General features: G+C 42.5%; 1 protein-coding gene across 14 annotated transcripts in view; it reads right to left on the bottom strand.

Annotated features, from left to right (window-relative positions):
* Positions 1-19,493, bottom strand: part of RGS6 (regulator of G protein signaling 6) — a 673,554-nt gene that overhangs the window by 402,448 nt on the left and 251,613 nt on the right. For 4 of the 14 annotated variants that reach the window (XM_049898648.1, XM_049898651.1, XM_049898653.1 and 1 more), the window contains exon 1: positions 6,126-6,454. The exons of the other annotated variants lie outside the window; for them this stretch is intronic. The gene's annotated coding sequence lies outside the window, so the exon portion shown is untranslated. Of the gene's footprint in view, positions 1-6,125; positions 6,455-19,493 lie in introns of those variants that run through there. 14 annotated transcript variants of the gene reach the window in all.

Genomic DNA, 19,493 nt, shown 5'->3' with positions numbered 1-19,493 from the left:
CTCGATAAATATTTTCTAAATAAATTGTTCTATTTACTTTTGGCTCTTCATATAAAGGAAGAGGAAACCCTGGTGGCGTAGTGGCTAAGTGCTATGGCTGCTAACCAAAGGGTCGGCAGTTCGAATCCGTCAGGTGCTCCTCGGAAACTCTTATGGGGCAGTTCTGCTCCGTCCTATAGGGTCACTATGAGTTGGAATCGACTTGATGGCACTGGGTTTGGTTTTTTTTTTTTTTTAGTAAAGGAAGAAAGGCCTGACGATCTACTTCTGAAAACCAGCCTAGGAAAACCCTATGGATCACGACAGTCCAATCTGCAACTGATTGTGGGGATGGTGCAGGACCAGGCAGTGTTTCGTTCCATCATGCCTGGGGTCGCTGTGAATTGGGGGCCAACTTGATGGCAGCTTACAACAAGTTCATAAAAAAAGCTATAAATCATGTGGACCACTAGCCTCTTGAATAGAACTTAGACTCTGACGCCGGCAACACTGACTGCATTCCTTTTCTGTATATAATATTACATATTGAGAAAGAGCTCAGGAAGGGTTAGTTATTATAATTAATTACTAGCCATTAATAAGAGAGCTGATATTCAGAGGTATGTGCTGGTACACACATAGCAATTATCGAATTATTAAAATATTTCCGTAATGGTTGGTAAGTACTTACTGCCCTGAACTCCCCCAGCGTCCTCCGCCACCAACACTCAGGCCCTTTGCTGGGAATCCCTGCCAGAAACTGCCCCGCTACTCAGCAACTAATGGGTTAACACCAAGCTCAGCCAGGGGATCCCAGACAGGCGTTCCAAAAGGGCCAGAGTCATCAGTCAATGTCCTTGCTATACAAAAATGTTCATTACTCTATCACCCCTAGCTCTTTAATAGCATTAGCTCTTGTTTTTGTATATTCTGACTCATTTCTTCTGGTGATAATATTTTAATTCACATGAAATCTACAAATGGCCCTTATTTCATGTTGGCTGCTAATTAAACTTCTGGAAGAAGGATTCTATCTTGCCACTTATATGCCTTAAAGTTGTCAGGATTTTTGTTTCATGTTTTTTTTTTAAGAAAAATCCTCACAACTGGACCAGTAAGCAGCATCGTGACAAATGGAGAAATGATGGAAGTTGTCAAGGATTTCATTTTATTCAGATCCATGATCAACAGCCATGGAAACAGCAGTCAAGAAATCTGACGATACACTGCATTGGGCAAATCTGCTGCAAGAGGCCTCTTTAATGTGTCAAAAAAGCAAAGATGTCACTTTGAAGACTAAGGTGCACCTGACCCAAGCCATGGTATTTTCAATTGCCTTATATGCATGTGAAAGCTGGACAATGAATAAGAAAGACCGAAGAAGAATTGATGCCTTTGAATTATGGTGTTGGCAAAGAATACTGAATATACCATGGTCTGCCAGAAGAATGAACAAATCCGTCTTCGAAGAAGTACAGCCAGAACGTTCCTTGGAAGCAAGGATGGCGAGACTTTGTCCCACGTACTTTGGACATGCTATCAGGAGGGACCAGCCCCTGGAGAAGGACATCATGCTTGCTAAAGCAGAGGGTCAGCAAAAGAGAAGAAGACCCTCAACGAGATGGACTGACACAGTGGCTGCAACAATCGGCACAAGCATAACAATGATCGTGAAGATGGCACAGGACCAGACAGTGTTTTGTTCTGTCATACACAGGGTTGCTATGAGTCGGAACCAACTCAGCGGCACCCAACCACAACAACAACAACATGCCCTAAAGTTTTACTAGCACTAACCATGGATGGGATAAGGAGAGGCAAAGCAAGAAGATCAAAAAGTATCAGCGAGCACACATCAGATTTCTCCTTTGCAGAATACTGTTATGTACGACCAAAAAAAAAAAAACCTGTTGCCACTGAATCGCTTTTGACTCATAGTGACCCCATGTGTTACACAGTAGAACTGCTCCATAGCCTCTTCTTTAGAGAAGCAGATCACCAGGTCTTTCTTCCATGGCACTGCTGGGTGTGTACAAACCACCAATCTTCAGGTTAGTAATCAAGCACAAACTATTTGTGTCAATCACAGATGATGTTAATATTCAGTGTTCAGTGGACAGCCTCTAAGACGGTTCCCAATGATCCCCACCCCCTGGTATTCATGCTCTTGCATAATCCTCTCTCCTTGAGTGTAGGTAGGACATATGACTTGCTTCTAACACATAGAACATGGTAAAATTCACTTTCATGATTATGTTATTTAAGACTGTAACTTTGGTCTTGCAAGCTGATTCTCTCCGTTGCTGTCTTTAATGAAGCAAGTTGCCATGTTGGGGAGGCCCATTGGCAAGGAACTGAGGGCAGTCTCTGGCCAACAGCCAGCTGGAGACTGAGGCTTTCAACCCATCATCCGCAAGGGCACTGAATACTACCAGCAACGATATAAATGAGCTTGCAAGTGGATCCTACTCCAGCCTGGGTGACATCTTGATTGCTGCACCTTGTGAGGGACTCTGAAGCAGAGGCCCCAGGTAAGCTGTGCCTGGATTCCTGACCCGCAGAGACTGGAGATGATAAATGTGTGTGGTTTTAAGCTGCTATGTTTGTGGTAATTTGTTACACAGCAAGAGATAACTAGCACAGTTAGCAAATGTGTTTTGTTTTAAAACGTACAAATATGTATTAAACACACACACACACACACACACATATATATACACAAATTTGTGTATGTGTAGAAAATTTTTAGATGAATAAGAAACTACTAACAGTTGTTACCTCTACAGAAAGAGGTTCAGATTCAGGGGAGAGAAGATTTTACTTTTCTTGCTTAGCCGTGTTCATGTTCTACTTTTATAAAGAAAGACACATCTAGTTTAAATGCACAATAGATTTGAGACAACTTTGTTCCAAATAATATAATCTGGTGAAGAAAATATTTTGATTTTTAGAACTGCAACCTTGTCTTTCTAGCTAGGATAAAATTGTTAAGCCAATAAAACATGAATCCTCTAGTTTTGATGCACTAGCTTTGCAAGAAACAGACCCTGGAGAGGCTAGCCTTGTGATCTGGCAGGAAAGATCTCAGGTGAGCGGGGACAGGGGTGGGCCTGCTTAAAGGACTCAATCTGAGCTGGGAAAGAGGTGCTGTGGTTCATGTCTTGCATTTTCAGTTGACGTCTTTAACCCTCACTTCACTCTTTGGAACTTCCTTTCTAAAAACAGGCATCAGAAATGAGGGGCCTACAGACCCATATTTAGACCAAGAAAGGATACCAACATAGCATTTGTCATCAGCTCCACCTGACCCAAAACAGTACGCCAAGGACTGGGAGCTCAGGAAGAGGGGCAATGGGGCCATTAGTATCATTTCCTTTAGGCCACTACATCCAATAAATAAGCATACTCCTGTGAAAAAATACCTGGTACTTAAAAAGTGGCTTACTTATCTGAAATGTGCAAATGGATTGGTAAGGAATTGAAATAGGTTAAATTACTGAAACCAAAATAGTACCCAACTTTTAAAACAGCACCTGGCAAAAGCACACATACAATGACTAGCTGAACAAATGAATTTAGGAAGCAAAGAATGAGAATTAAATTAGTCCAGCTACCAGTCCTCGAAAATCACCACCCCAAATTAGGTAAAGAACAGCATTCATGATAAATTGAGCACCTTTGACAAGGATGAAGACAGAGCGGTGAGAGCCTGGAAGATGGCCAGTGCCCTCCACAGCTGTGTGATACCTGCTGAAACCAACAGGTCTACAGAAAAGTGCATTTTTTCCTTAGAACATTCTCCAGTTGTGAGATGAACCCACTCCTGCTAATCACTTCTGATCTCAAGCCTGAAGAATGTCTCCTATGCTCCCTTACTTAGATTTCTCAAACCTCCCTCCATCTTTGGTCTATTTCTGAAGCCTAACACTGACAGCCTTCAGTAATACACTTCACTAGCTTGTATCAGCATACAATGAGATCTTCCCCATCTAGAAAATTCCTGATTGGGAAGTTCCTAAGGATGCGAAACAATGTAATTCTCTATTCTATCTGCAATGTTAATTTGCTGGTCTGTATTTAGGATTAACTTTGGAAAAATAAATACATAGAGAAAACCAAATAGCCAAACCCGCTGCCACTGAGTCACTTCCGATGCATAGTGACCCTATAGGACAGGAGAGATCTGCCTCATAGAGTTTCCAAAGAGTGGCTGGTGGATTTGAACTGCTAACCTTTTGGTTAGCAGCCTGAGCTCTTAACCACTGCGCCAGCAGGGCTCCACAGAGGGAAAGCAGCTCACAAAGAGCTCACAAATAAAACAAATAATTGGAAGCCCTTTAATTTCCACTTACCTTTTTTTTATGCTTTTAGTGGGTTATTAGAAAGTAAGAAATACAGTAAAATAAATACAAAACTACAACAGAAGTGGAGATTTTGAAGGCAGGAAGATGATGGAAGTAACAGAGAGGAGGGACATGTCTGACCATCAACAAAAACCGACAAGGTATGGCAGGGGGTCTATCTCTGTCTCCAAAATGGAGATACAGAGAATGGTTTGAAGGGACTTGCACAGGAAAGACAAATTTGAAAACATTCAGATGAGTCCTTGTTAATTAACCCTGGGATCTTTATAATAGAAGTTTATAAAAAGGGGTTTTCTAGAATATGCGATACATTTTTGTTACCATAAGCATAGCAGGCACTGACTGAGAGGTTTTAACTTGCCAAATAATCACACCTCAAAATAGAATGGGCACATTTTGGATTATAGAGTTCTAAAGGACCAGGCACAATGAAGAATGATTCTGAGCAAAAATACCACCAGGAATAGCCAGTAATGGTTTTGGCTGCCTGGTCTCCTCAAACACACAGCACATCCCAACGCAGTTGCTCTTTTCAGCAGTATTTTCAGAAAACGACAGGCTAGCATTTGTAAACATGTTGCTTGGGTGGAAAGATGCCCGTGCACAAAGCAAGCTGTAAAGATACAAGCAGCACATTCTGCCAGAATAAACCACCGACCACAACAAATAAAAGCAGGGCCCCAAAGGAAACCCAGTGATGCTCTTTTGAGTCATAAGCTAAGAGAAAGGCACTTGATGTAAAGCATAACTACCTATAGCTGAGGTAGTGAGAACACAGCGCTCGCTATGGGTGAGGCCAGGTAAAAAATTAACCCTGCACATGGTCTTTTCTGATGACCAAACTACTGAACTGCTTTTCTTCCTCCTTCTCAGACTCTATTCCTATAAGCAAATTCACCTGTAGAGTAGAGGTCCTCCAGAAAGTCTCCCTTGTATCTCCAGTCTGCGCTAAAGGTGCTCCCTGGACATGCCCCAATCACTGCAGGTGCTAATCAGTTATGGTGATTTTTTCGTGACTGTCAGAGTCTAATTCATCTTCTGGACTTGGTAAGCAAGTCAAAGCAACAGCCCTGGCTTCCTTGCTTTTGTATTCCTAGCGTGGTTCCTGGCTCCTTGTTGGAACTCACAAAATACTAGTTGAACGACCACTGAAGAAGTGTCCCTTAGAAGAGGTGGACCTAGGATGAGCTCCCACCTTCCTGGTCCACCTACGGCCCTCGTGGCTGCTGATGCCACGTCCTCTTTAGAGGTTTGCAGATTTACTCTGAATTGATGAATAGAAATGACTCACAGTCATATACCACCTTGTCAGGCTGGTTGCAAAATAACTTGAAACGTGTTACCTTTGTTAAAATGCTAGAATAAAAAATTATGGTTATAAATGTAAGTAAGTTGTTATTAATTCAAAATGTCCCTCCAACTGCTGAAGAGTCAGCACCACCCCTCTTGAAATAGACAAGAAGAAAGAAAGAGAAGGTGAGAAGGAGGGGTGGGAGGGAGGGAGTACTGGTGAGTTAGGTCGTTAAATTTCCCACTCCTGACAAAAGAACACTGGTTTTAAGTCACAGAGCTGGACGCTGCCACTTCGTAGCTGTCCAACTGAGACCTAGTTGCTCAGTCTTTCCGAGGTTCAGTTTCTTCATCTATAAAATGGAAAATCATCCCTACATCAAAGTGCTGTGTTGAGCATTCAACGAGATTATTCATTCCAACACAGAAGATCTCCAACATTAATCCCAGGCTTTTTGCTCTCCCTCCTCCCATTCCCTTTCTGCACCCTACCCTGTGGTGAAGGCCAGTCAGGCAGGGGAGCTGCCGTCAATATCCAGAGCTTGACCAGATGAAATACTCCCTCTGAGTTTGGCTTGATGTAGTGAGCAAAACAACCTGCAAATCAAAGACATTGTTTTCTTTCTACCACAGCAGAGAAGTGCAGTTCTGAAACCCTGTGCCTGGGAGGCAGATAACACCTTTCCTCTCAGGAGGAAATCTCTTTGCGTAAAAGAATACAAAATGCTACAAACGAAAATGAAACCTGGAGACAAGAAGAACCATCCACTCCAGTGCAGGGTAGGTTTAATCAATCAACTTGCCGGCTAGAACAGGTCATTCCCCCCACCCACCCCCAAACCTTCTTAAATTAAAATAAAATAAAACCTTCTTAGATAACTAAAAACCCCTTGCCGTCCAGTTGATTCTGACACATAGCGACCCTACAGGGCAGAGTAGAACTGCCCCAAGAGTTTCCAAGGGATGTGACTAACCACCAACAAATGGAATGTTTTCATCTTACTTACATCCTCCTTTGAATGCCTTTCCCTTGCCACTCCTCCAAAAAAAGATTAATAGCCCACATCTCAGAATGATACTTGATAAAAAACATTCCCTTTCCATATCCTTACATCAAGAGATTTCAAAGCTTCTGCAATTTCCTTTTTGCTAATAAAACCCAAGAGTCTGTGATTTGGGTTTCCCCCAAGCTCTACAGCTTTCACGGAGTTACTATGGCTTTGAATATATTTATTTTTTGACAGCTCAAACCAAAGTTCCACATACCAAACCAAAGCCTCACATACACTCGTGGGAGTCCTGAGCCCTCCTCAAAATTTCCTTTTATTCTTAGCGGACTTACATTCTTGGGCATCTGTTGACTCGGATTTGCTGGTCCCGCTGAACCCTTAACCTCACTTGCATTCCATCTCCTACAGTGATTCTCCTTTTGCCAACTCTAACGTGGACACCTGACATCATTCTTGGTAGAGGGCCAGTGAAAAAGAGGAAGACCCTCGATGAGATAGACTGACACAGTGGCTGCAACAACGGGCTCAAACGTAACAACAATTGTGAGGAAAGCGCAAGAATGGGCAGTGTACATAGGGTCACTATGAGTTGGATCTGACTCGATGGCACCTAACAACAACAACTATGGACACCACTGAAGTTTCAGCGTATGTGTGGCAGTCTTTTATGAAGGTGGTGGGAAGTACAGTGGACAGAGTTTACAAAATAGCAAAACCAAGTCGATGCCAACTCATGTGACCCCATGTATGTCAGAGTAGATCTATGCTCCAAAGGGTCTTCAATGGCTGATTTTTCAGAAGTAGATCACCAGGCCTTTTTAGTGAGGTGCCCATGGATGGACGCAAACCTCTACCATTTTGCTTAGCAGCTGGGCATGTTAACAGTTTATACCATCCAGGGACTTCCTGGTTTTCATCCAGGTGGTCTGAGCTTGACTCCCAGTGTGGGAACAAAATACCAAACCTCAGTAAAATTAGGTACCACTGTCCTGCAGTTTCCTGTACACCCCCTTCCCCTCCTTAGGGACCATCTCCTTGGCTGACCCAGGCCCATCATTCTCATATTTCACCCTTCCTTCCATTCACTAAAACAACATTTCCCCTACTTCATTTTTGCAGAGTAATTCATTTTTATCTCTGTTCAGAAGCCTGCTTCCACACAACACGACACGGAACAGAGGTGGATCAGGCTCCACATCTTTCAGACTCTAAAAAGCACATCAAGTCATTTTCCTAAATAAAGAGTGGAAATAAATCTAACCCTTCCCTCAGAGTACGAGAAGCAATCTTTTTTTTTTCCCCCTCGTATAAATGACTCTTTTCCTTCCTGCTGCACTAATTAAGCATTTTCTGCTAGTTAGCGTAAATTAACATTGTCAAGTGCATGCAAGTGCACATTATGGGCTATATCATAGTCACAGTTTTGATCCTTGAAATTTCGATAAAGAATTCACGTCACTCAAATTTCATAGCAGAATTCTGCTTTGCTATTCATCTCGCCCTTGAGTATATTATAAAAACACAGTGGAACAGATGAGAGGAAGAACAAAAGAGATGAAATGATTTGAAGTCAAATACCCTGGAGAGAATCTCTCACTTCCCATGGGTTTCCCACAGAACTTAAGAACAAGAGGAAAACAAAGAAAACAAAAGCACCATTATACAGCATAAGAAAGAACTCAGATTTAGTTTTTCTCATCCATTATCTAGCACTCTAGTTGGTAGATACAGTCAAATAGTTTAATTCAATCAAGGCTGGCCATAAACAAAATTCTATGCGAAAGGCCTCGTTGCTCTGCACTCCTGTAGTTTCATTAGCTGCTAAGGTTGGAAGAGAAGGACGCAGAACAATATGCGGTTACTTCATGGAAACAGAATTTTAGCCACAGCTCTGCCATCATGTCTATTTCGAGCCCCATAACTCATTGTGCCCACGTGGAAGATCTTACCTCCTCCGAGACTGCTCTGAGGTCAGAACTGAAGAAATCAGGTACAAGGACCATAAGAGATACAAATGCAGTTCACACAGATTCTCAATGGTCCACTGTGATAGTCATAATACTTCTTTTAAGCAAGAAAATGTCTATACCCATCACCATCATCTCCCCTTTATTCATTTTTCACATTCTCTAGTCCTTGAATCCTACCAATGCTGTCAAGTGGGTAGTCAGAATAAATAATATACCTGACAGGACTAGCCTTTCTCCACCTGAGACCATTTCTGCTGGCTCCTGCCACTTGCAATCAAACAACAGGAAACATGTTTGAACCAAGTAGTCATCATCTCCTACCACATTAGATGACTTCTTTTTATTAGCTTCCAATTTTAGGTTGACTTGATGTTGGACAAAAAAAGGGAATAGCTGGTAATTTCACCTTTATCAAAGAACACTGGATTTGTTAAATAACTTCTCCAACGCTTCTACGGGAATTCAATCGTTTCAAAGTATAATATGGGCATTCCCAATTGCCCGGGCTGGTGGCTTAGATTATATCTCAACTTGTGACTGAAATGAACATTTATCATTTATCAAAACACGTGCTATGTACCATGCACTATTGAGCTCTCTGCTACAAAGTTAAGTAGGTCTTAGTGTCTGCCCATAAGTTGGCTCATAATCTAATGGGTAAAACAGACACGTGCATAAAGAACAATAACTCAATCTGATAAAAATAAGTTTACAAAGCATCGTAAATTGAATTTAAAGTTTTGAAATTAGCAAGATCGGTCAACTTCACAGATATTTGCAAAGCTCCAGGTTGGCACTGCAACGTCATGTTAATGACATCCTGTATCATCACTAAGAGTGTTTCTCCCTGATCGTTCTTGGTGTCTATGCTTGAGGTTGCAATAAGGACCCTGGTGAAGATCACACTTCAGAGAACAGGGGGAACTTTTTCAACTCGATGTGTTGAGTGTATCATTAAAGTCTTAGGGGAAAAAAAAATCACAGGCTGCATGTTGAGGACTGAACACTGGAATTACATCATATATACCCACACACGGAAGACCACCTGGCACATTATCGGGAAATCTGAGGCAAATGAATCCCACAAATCCGATCTAGGGAAGGATTACCTTTAAAGACTGTCTTTAGCAACAAATAGCCAAGAGTTCAAAGTTCAGCCACCTGGACAGTATCGTGATCAGTGATGCTCTGCTTTTCTTTAAGCAAAGTCATCCTTTAGGATCCTTCTCACCTCTTTTATCACTTCTCTTCTCAGGATGCTTTGCTCCTAGGGACCCATACCCTCGTTCTGCCCCGTGGCAGTTCTGCCTACAATACCCTACACTCCAACTTCTCCTCCTAGGGGAAAAGTCTGTATTTTTGGACTTCTATTTCTTTCCCCTTTGGAGTCCTCAGTGGTGAAATACAATAAGCATGAAATTTAAGGACTGCTGTATGACCTTGGATGAACCACTTAATAACTTAGAGTCTCAGTTTCTTCATCTGTAAAATAGGACTAATTCCATCTACTCCAAAGGAAGTCGTAAAGGAAAAGAAGAAGACAGATAGGAACGTGCTTTGTAAATTGTAAAACACTATGATAATAATAAAAAAGCCAATGTTTATCAAAAGTTTACCACATGCGTGTACTATTCTAAGCACTTTATACATATTAGCTCATTTATATTCAAAACAATCATATGAGGTAGGCTCTATTATGACATAAGTGCTATTAGTATTCACATTGTCCAGACAAAGAAAGAATCACAGATAACTTGCCTAAGGTCATACTGAGAGAAAGTGGCAGAGCTGGGATTTGAACCTAGGCAGACTGACTCCAATCTCTTGCTATTTCCTGTGATGCTACACCAGAACTTCTAAATATGCTGTATTGTGTCGCACAACTTAGGTTTACTAACTGGCTATCCTACGGTAGTTCTAGAACATAATTTGGTAAACTGATTCATATAGTACTTCACTGGCTGCTGTCATTACTGCTCTTAAGTAAACCAACTGCATGTTTACAGAAATTATCTTAAAACACTACTTTATCCAACAAGTGATTCTAGTGATGGGATTAAAAAAAAAAAAAAATACCAGGTACCAAAACATGGTATACATAACTTGGAGCAGGTATTAAGTGGAGGAGATTATGTTGGGTCTTGAAATACCTGTAATTACCTAATAAACCTAAGTATTAAAAAAAAAAAATTGCCGTTGAGTTGATTTTGACTCATAGCAACCCCACCGGACAGAGTAGAACTGCCCCATAGGGTTTCCAAGGAGCAGCTGGTGGGTTTTAACTGCCAACCTTTTGGTTAGCAGCTGAACACTTAACCACTGTGCCACCAGGGCTCCTACCTAAGTATAAGGTCCAGTCTTCAAGGGGGCTCAAAACAAAACAAAACACAAAACAAAGCAAACATGTTGCCATTGAGTTGACTCTGACTCATAGTGACCCTATAGGACAGAGTAGAACTGCCCCATAGAGTTTCCAAGAACTGCCTGGTGGATTCAGGCTGCCAATCTTTTGGTTAGCAGCCATAGCACTTGACCACTACGCAACCAGGGTTTCCCCAAGGAGACTGGTCAAGAAGAAATGATGTCCTCAGGGCATGAGGCCTAAGAGAAAGCACAAGAATGGATAAAGGATGGTGGTCCTGCATCTTCACTTTCACTTACATCATTTCATTTTCTCTTCAGAACAACCCAGTGGGTGAGTGTTACTATCCCCCACCTACACATGACTGCCAAATGCATTTTCCTAAAACACCTCTTTCAGTATGTTGCCCGCCTGCTCAAACACCTCCAGTAGCTCATCACTGCCTAGAGAAAAAAGTTCAAACTCTTCCCAAGATGTCCTGAAAATATCCTATGATTTACAAGCCCAAGAACAAGACACACCTGATCGCAGCAGCACACATACACATCGCTGTGATAAAGGATACCTGGGACCTCATCTCCCAGAACAAGGAGGAAGTTCTACACCTACACATACTACTGGTGCTGTCAAAGGACAAGAAGCAAGATGTTCTACACGAGAGACCTTCTCTCAGTGGAAAGTGAGGAACAGACACATACACTTCAGAATCCAAAGATGCCCAAACTTCTAGTGCTGCAAAACCTAAGCCACCTCCATGTCTCTAGTGGCCAAATATCCAGCCTTGACATGATGAATCATTTGCTTCTAGTTGCTAGGATTCTGCTTCGAGGTGAATACTGAATGTACCGCCTAGTTAAATTGCATTTCTTTCTTGCCAGTGCACAGGGTTCAAATATTCTTCTCTAAGGAATCCAGAGACATTTCTCTAAGAATCCCTTAGAGGCATTGCCTAATTCAACACTTCCTATGTGAGAGCTGCAGGGTGTTATCACCGCAGGTTTGAGAGATCAAATTACTCACACAAGAAGAGATGGCAAAGGACATCTTCACCTCTCCAGTCAGTCCTAATGGCTACCCTGGTAATTATAACAGACTCAGAGCCAGCTTTCTTATTCACACCTTCCCTGGTTCCAAGTCCATCAGTCTGCCTGTTTCAGTCTTGCCAGCCTAAGAACTCCAGTCTTTTTCTTTTTAGCCCCTGAAGGCTCTGCCTTGAGCTTAGAGATAAGAGTAGCCCCATCAGCCTACCAGAAGGTGGGTTCTGGAACCAGCTTTGCTTTCCCTGACAGTGGCAAACCCAATGCGAGCATGACAATCAAAACCAAACCAAACCCGTTGCCATCGAGTCGATCTCCAACTTACAGTGATTCTACAGGACAGAGTAGAACTGTCCCAGAGGCTTCCAAGGAGCAGCTGGTGGATTCACACTGCTGACCTTATGGTTAGCAGCTGAGCTCTTAACCACTGTGCCACCAGGGCTCCAGCATGACAGTCAGGCTGCAGCTTTTTCTTTACCCGCAGCTTGCAGTCATTGCCCACATCACTGGCCCTTTGATGGATTCTTTACTTGACCTCTCTTTTCCTGCTGGAACTGCAGACCTCATCTTATTTGCTGGAACTGTCAATCTGCCCAGTCCTTGTCATCAACCTGACCCTTAGCAGCCACATCCTGTCCCTGTACATACCCTAATGGGAATACATTTCCCTGAAACTCCTACCACCAACAACTGAGACCTCAAGGGTGAAAACACTAACACATCTCCCAACTGTGTTTTTCACTCCCTTGGCCACTGCACTTGGACTACCCTCCTTGGTGTCTTAGTTTCCTAGTGCTCTCGTAAGAGAAATATGACAAGTAGGCAGTTTTAAAGAATAGGGAATTACTTTCTTACAGTTCTGGAGGCAAAAAGTCCAAATCTGAGTCTTGACCATGTCAGCTCCTTCCTTGCTAGTAGCCCTGAGCATTCCTTGATTCCTTGGTGATCTTCATAGGGCATGTGTCTTCCCCCATGATGCATGCCTCTGTGTCTAATCTGCTCTTTCTATAACTCAGAAGTAATTAGATTTAGAACCTACCCTACTTGGGTATGATCAAATTAACATAACAAGAAAATCCTATTGCCAAACAGTATTGCATCCACAGGTACAGATGTTGGGATTCCAACACATATTTTGGGGGACACAACTGCATCCACAACACTTGGTAACCAGTCCCTCTGGTCAGTGGTTTTCAACCCTGCTTGCACACTGGAATTATTCAGGGAGACTGTAAAAATTCAGATGCCTGGGCTGCACCCCAGGCATGGGACCCAAGCATGAGTATTTTTTAAAGGTTCTCAGGTGATTCTAAAGTGCATTCAAGTATCAGAACAACTGCTCTAGTCCCTTTCCCCAGTTTAACCTCATGTCCTCACTAGCATAGGACTGAGGTCCCAGCATGGCACAGAACTACACCTTATTATAGGTAGTGACAACACTGGTAAATTATATTGAAGCGAGAGAGTGAAGGTAATGTGGTCTCCAAATGCCTCAATAGATCTTAAGATTCGAACAAGTGATACTAGAATGGGAAATTGCCAGTTGTTGGGTGTTGAAAGTGGGCCAGACCTTCATATTACATTAAAAAAAAAAAAAATGGCATTGCAGTGAATCGTAATTGGTAATCAGAAAACTCATCATAAACTTTAGGAATTTAAACCAGTAACCACTAAGGATGGAAAACACGATCATAGTCCAGCTTACTACCATGAGTTTCATGACACTCTGGGGATAGGTTTCTCCTAAAATGACACAATTGCATTGAGTAACCACATATAATATTACTAATTTGCAACGTGGGTGTTAAGTTCTAGAAGGGATATCCCGGGTGGGAGGTTGAATTAGCTGACCTTTAAGGTCCTCTCTTTTTTTCTAGGTCTGGCAATATTTGATTCCTGGTGACAAGCCCTCAGGGTTGTGGAGAATGGTGGGAAGGAAATGACTTACTGTTCTGCCTTGACCACTGTTCTGCTCCACAGAGCTAAACCAAGCTGGGGGAACAGAATGTCCTGTTTGTCAAACATGCCATAGGCTGGATTTGACATTGCTGCAAGATCTCAGCTAACTTGAGACAATCATTCCTGTTCCTGAAAGCTGGGGGTGTGACTCAAAGTGACAGCCAGGAGGACTGTGTGGGTGAGAGGGGCCCTTGTGCTCTGGATAGAATAACACATTTCTCAGCCTTATTTACTAGCTTCCCAGAAAGCCAGCCATGAGGCCTGCGGTGTGAGCCATGGAATGGTAGAAATGTTTACTTCACTCTTTGGATCACCTTTTTATTTGTTATTAGCTGCCATTGAGTTGGCCCCCCAAAATCATGTCAATACCATGTACAATGGAATGAAATGCTACCTGGTCCTGTACCATCCCCATGATTGGCTCCAATCTTCATATAGAGGGCCAAATTCCCTCAGGGCTTTCATTACTACTCACTACCTAATGGTGTACTGCCTCTCCTAGGCTTGCAGGAAACTGCTGAGGACCATTCTTCTCAGCCTGCTGAGTGGGAACATGGTCATGTTCTTGTCACTCATCGAAGTCCCCTTGTGAGAGCCAGCTCACTGGGACCACCAATGGGAAAGGGGTGAGGGGTCTTCCCACTTACGGGAAAAACAACAATCAGAGCCAACAAGAAGACAGCTAGAGACAGGCATTTGCAAAACATCAAGGCAGGCAGAAGGAGCACTAAGTATCATTTATCTATTTAGAAAGAGGAGATATGGAAACTTGAGTTAGCCATGGCTAATAGCAAATTAATTGCAAATTGCTTTCATGTCAGTAGGCTGAAGCCTGACGCCAAGGCCAAAACCAGACATCTGATCCCATACAGCCTGGTTAGCACCATGTAGAGAGGCCAAACCCTATGAACACAAACAACTTCCCTTGTCTTGATCAGATGGTTCCCACATGTCTTCTTACTAACAAAAAGAGTAGACTAGGAAAAGAGTGAACTGTGCTGCTCAAAAGTGGGTCAGCATTCATCCAAAAGACAATCCCTGCAAAAAGAACGCACATTGCCTTCACCTCTTACCAATTTTTTATGCTCTGCTTTAGGCCTTGGGCCCAGTACACCTGCCTGACACTCTGCTTTAAACTCTGTGGCTACCAAGGAGTACAAGGCTGGAAGGGTGAGCAGCCATGTAATCCAACCCATCCTACACCAAAGGTTTCCACTCTGTACTCCAAAAAGGACCCTGTGGGCTGAACCCTTAGGCTTCAACAAGGTCCAGGATTTCTCAACACAGAGATACTGGCATTTGTGTAGAATAATTCTTCACTGTCCGGGACTGTCCCACTCATCGCAGGACATTGTATAGTTATGGCCCCGCCCACCTTAGAAGAAATAAAACCAAAATGCTCTGTAGAAGTAAGGATCGTGACACTTTGCTTCACTTACTTTCGACACGTCATCAGGAAAGACCAACTGCTAGAAAAGACTCTCACAGTAGGTAAAGTTGAGGGACAGTGAAAACAAGGGAACACTCAATGAAATGGATTTATACAACAGCCACAATAATTGACTCAAACATACAATGGCGATGAAGAAGGCACAGGACCAGGCAACGTTTTGTGGTTTTATACATAAGGTTGCCATGAGTTGGGGCCGACTCAGTGGCAAGTACCAACAACATGATATGCCAGTAGAGCTCCTCAGTCATCAGAGCAACCTGAATATGTCCCCACACCCTTCCAAAAGGCCAGAAGCGAGGGTGACAATAACATCCATAGCAGAGAGCCCCTGAACGTGGCATCTTTGCACTCATATGTCTTAGTTGCACTATGCTTCCAGCTAAAACTTCCTTTGAACAAGTGTTGTCAGTTTACAAACAATCATATATACAAGCTGCTACTCCACAGGAAGCTAGAAACCCCATTACACCTGATCCATGTGGACCAACACCTCCAGAGCCAGGAACTTCTAGTACCTTCTCAAAATACAGCAGCTGCTATCATTGCTGCAATGATGGGGAAGGTACTACCCTCTGAGGCCAGCCAATGTCATCCCTGGACCATTCGTTAGAAAGTTCTACTCTCTGCTGCACTGAAATTTACCTCCCTTTGAGTTCCACCTGCTGGACCTGACTCTGGCCTCTTAAAGGCCCCAAACAGTAAGTTTGTAACCTCTTCCACATAGTTGCCCTTCAAATACTTGAAGAAAGCTGCCAAATCCCTTCTCAATTTAGCCAGCACCTCGATTCAACTCTTCCTACAGAGCTTTATAACTTTTAGATCACTTAGTTATATCTCTATCACTTTATATGTGTTACCTTGGATTCTTACAAAAGCCCATCAGGATTGCATATTATCCCCACTTGATGGAGGAGGCCAAGTAATCAGCCTCTAAATCCACACAAGAGGTAAAGGGCACAGCCCATATTTACTTGTTTGCAAGTCCACGCTCCTTTCATTACAAACCTGTGGTTACACACCTGCTCCCAGAGGCCTTATTTTAACAATTTGGGAGCTTATTTTGAAAATAGAAATATGTATAGGTTCCAAAGCAGACTTAATGAAGCAAAATGAGAAGACTCTGATAAAACTGACCCAAAGGTCAAGATTTAAGGGCAGTGCAAATGGTTAGTTAACACACTCGACTACTAACCAGGAGGCTGGAGGTTTGAGTTCACCCAGAGGTGCCTTGGAAGAAAGACTGGGCAATTTACTTCCGGGAAATCAGCCATTGAGAACCGTACGGAAAATCAGCTATGGAAAACCCTACTCTGACATTCATGTGGTCGTCATGAGTCAGAATCAATTAAACAGAAACTGGTTAACTTCTTGGTTTTTTGGGAACAAACCTTATTTATTTTTTTAAACCAACACTTTCTACAATATACTCTAAGTGTGGTCTGAGCAGTATACTCCAGAATATGTCCACTGGATCTCTGATTCCAGACTGATGTGTCCACCAATGGACCTGTGATCACATGCTATCACTCAAGGAGAGTAGAGAAACCCCACCCACGGACACAGCTACCAGCTCTCTTGCCAGTGTGGGGATTCAACATGGCCACTCACCTCTGCTTTTGTCCCTCTGGCTTCTTCCTTCTCTCCTACTAGCCTTTGTGAAATGCCATCTCTCTTGAAGGCAATTAAAATTACACAGTGCCCTGATTTCAATCCTCCTGTAACCATGCTGAATATTTTCCACTTAAAAAAAATTAAGTTTTAATTAAGTTTTTCCATCAAAACACCAGTCCTGCTGATAATGTCAGGAAGGTTTGAGAAAGTAATTACATGCACAATCTGTTTTTGACATACTTCTTTCTCCACTGGGACATTTCTTCTGTCTTCTTTCCTTCATTAAAAATCCCCTGTTGCCATAGGAAGGCTTGCTTTCTTCTCTGTTTACTATAACAGAGACAAAGGACCAGGTTCTCTCCTACAGTAGACACAGCAACGCTCAGAGCATTGAATGAACAGTGTTAGGCATTCAGGCTACACATGTGGTCTTCATTCTACCACTTCCCTTTGCTTGGATGATCTACTAGCTCAGCTGTAAGTGCCAACCAAGAGTTATATGAGAACATTTTGTTGGAGTCCATTATGTACTCTTCTTGCCTCCTATCCCAGTCCAATATATTGAGCCATTACATCAAGAAAAGAAATATGCTAAACTCTCTGATTTCCTGAAGGTAGAAGTGGTAAAAATGATACTCAATAATCAAGAGACCCAAAATGTTTGACCTTTGGCAAACCAACACTTATATTTGCTATGCTTGGCTCTAACTCCTGGGGCTGCCTAAACAAGAACATATTAAAAATGGTAGTTTACAATTGTGCTGGTATAAAGACATATATTGTATAAAAACTGTTGGTATGAAGAACAAATCTGTCTTAGAAGAAATATAGCCAGAATGCTCCTTAGAAGCAAGGTTGGAGAGACTATGTCTCATATACTGTCATGGATTGAATTCTGTCCCCCCCCCCCCCAAAATGTGTGTATCAATTTGGCTGAGCCATGACTCCCGCTATTATGTGATTTTTCCACATGTTGTAAATCCTGCCTCTATGATGTTAATGAGGGAGAATGGGTGGCAGTTGTGTTAGTGAGGCAGAACTCAATCTATAAGATTGGATTGTGTCTTGAGGCAATCTCTTGAGATACAAAAGAAAGAAGGGAGCAGAGAGGGTTGGGAGGACACACCTTCATACCACCAAGAAAGCAGTGCCTGGAGCAGAGTATGTCCTTTGGACCCAGGATCCCTGCACAGAGAAGCTCCTAGTCCAGGGGAAGAGTACAAAATCAGAGAGAAAGTCTTCTCCTGGAGCTGATGCCCTGAATTTGGATTTTTAGCCTCTTTTACTGTGAAGAAATAAATTTCTCTTTGTTAAAGCCCTCCACTTGTGGTATTTCTGTTACAGCAGTGCTAGATGACTAAGACGCATACTTTGGACATCTTATCAGGAGGGATCAGTCCCTGGAAAAGGACATCATGCTTGGTAAAGTAGAGGGTCAGCGAAAAAGAGGAAAATGAGATGGATTGACACAGTGGCTGCAACAATGGGCTCAACATAACAAAGATTGTGAGGATGGCATAGGACCGGTGTTTTGTTCTGTGGTACATGGGGTTGCTATGAGTCCAAACTGAAGTGATGGCACCTAACAACAACGACAGGGCTGCCACAGCAAATTGCCACAAACTGAGTAGCTTAAAAGAACAGAAGGTTATTCTCTCACAGCTCTGGAGGTCAGAAGCCTGAAATCAAGATGTCGGCAAGGCCACACTCCCTCTGAAGGCCCTAGGGGTGAATCCTGACTTGCCTCTTCTTCTTTTGGTGGCTCCCGGCATTCCTTGACTTGTAGATAGATAACTCCAACCTTTGCCTCCATCTTGAGATAGCCTTCTTCCCATGTCTCTGTGTCCTTTCCCCTTCTTATAAGGAACCAGCCAGTGAATTTAAGGGTTCATCCTAAATCCAGAATGATTTCAACTTGAAATCCTTAACTAATTTCATCTGTAAAATCCTATTTCCAAAAGAAATCACATTCTGAGGTTCCTCATGGACATAAATTTTGGGGGATGCTATTCAACACACTATATTTCTCCTGATGCAGTCCTTTTGGGGTAGCCCAATAGTGAAATGGGAGAAATTTGAGGCCACAGCCAGGAGTTAAAAGGCTTAGATTCCTGCAGCTAATCCACTAAGTGATAAAGGAGAGAGATTCACTGATGGAACCATGCAGGGATGATTTTTTTTGACTCACATTTCCAACTGCAATGAGGAAAACCACAAAGTACAACTGAAGAGGTTTGAACATGCCTACAATTTACATTTAGACACAAAGGATCCAAAATTTGCAGGCTAGCACCAGAAAATTGGTATGAATCACTGGATCATCAAGTAGAATTATTCTTAACCCATACCAGTCCCAGAACCTTTACCTCTACTTGTAATCTTTATTTAGTAAATATGATTTTGTACTTTTCTATGGCAACTTGCTTCAGGATTCAAAAGAATGGATTCAGGGCCTTTT

This window comes from Elephas maximus, chromosome 10 (assembly GCF_024166365.1).
Source record: "Elephas maximus indicus isolate mEleMax1 chromosome 10, mEleMax1 primary haplotype, whole genome shotgun sequence".
Classification (NCBI taxonomy): Eukaryota; Metazoa; Chordata; class Mammalia; order Proboscidea; family Elephantidae; genus Elephas; species Elephas maximus.
This window is presented reverse-complemented; position numbering and strand designations above follow the sequence as displayed.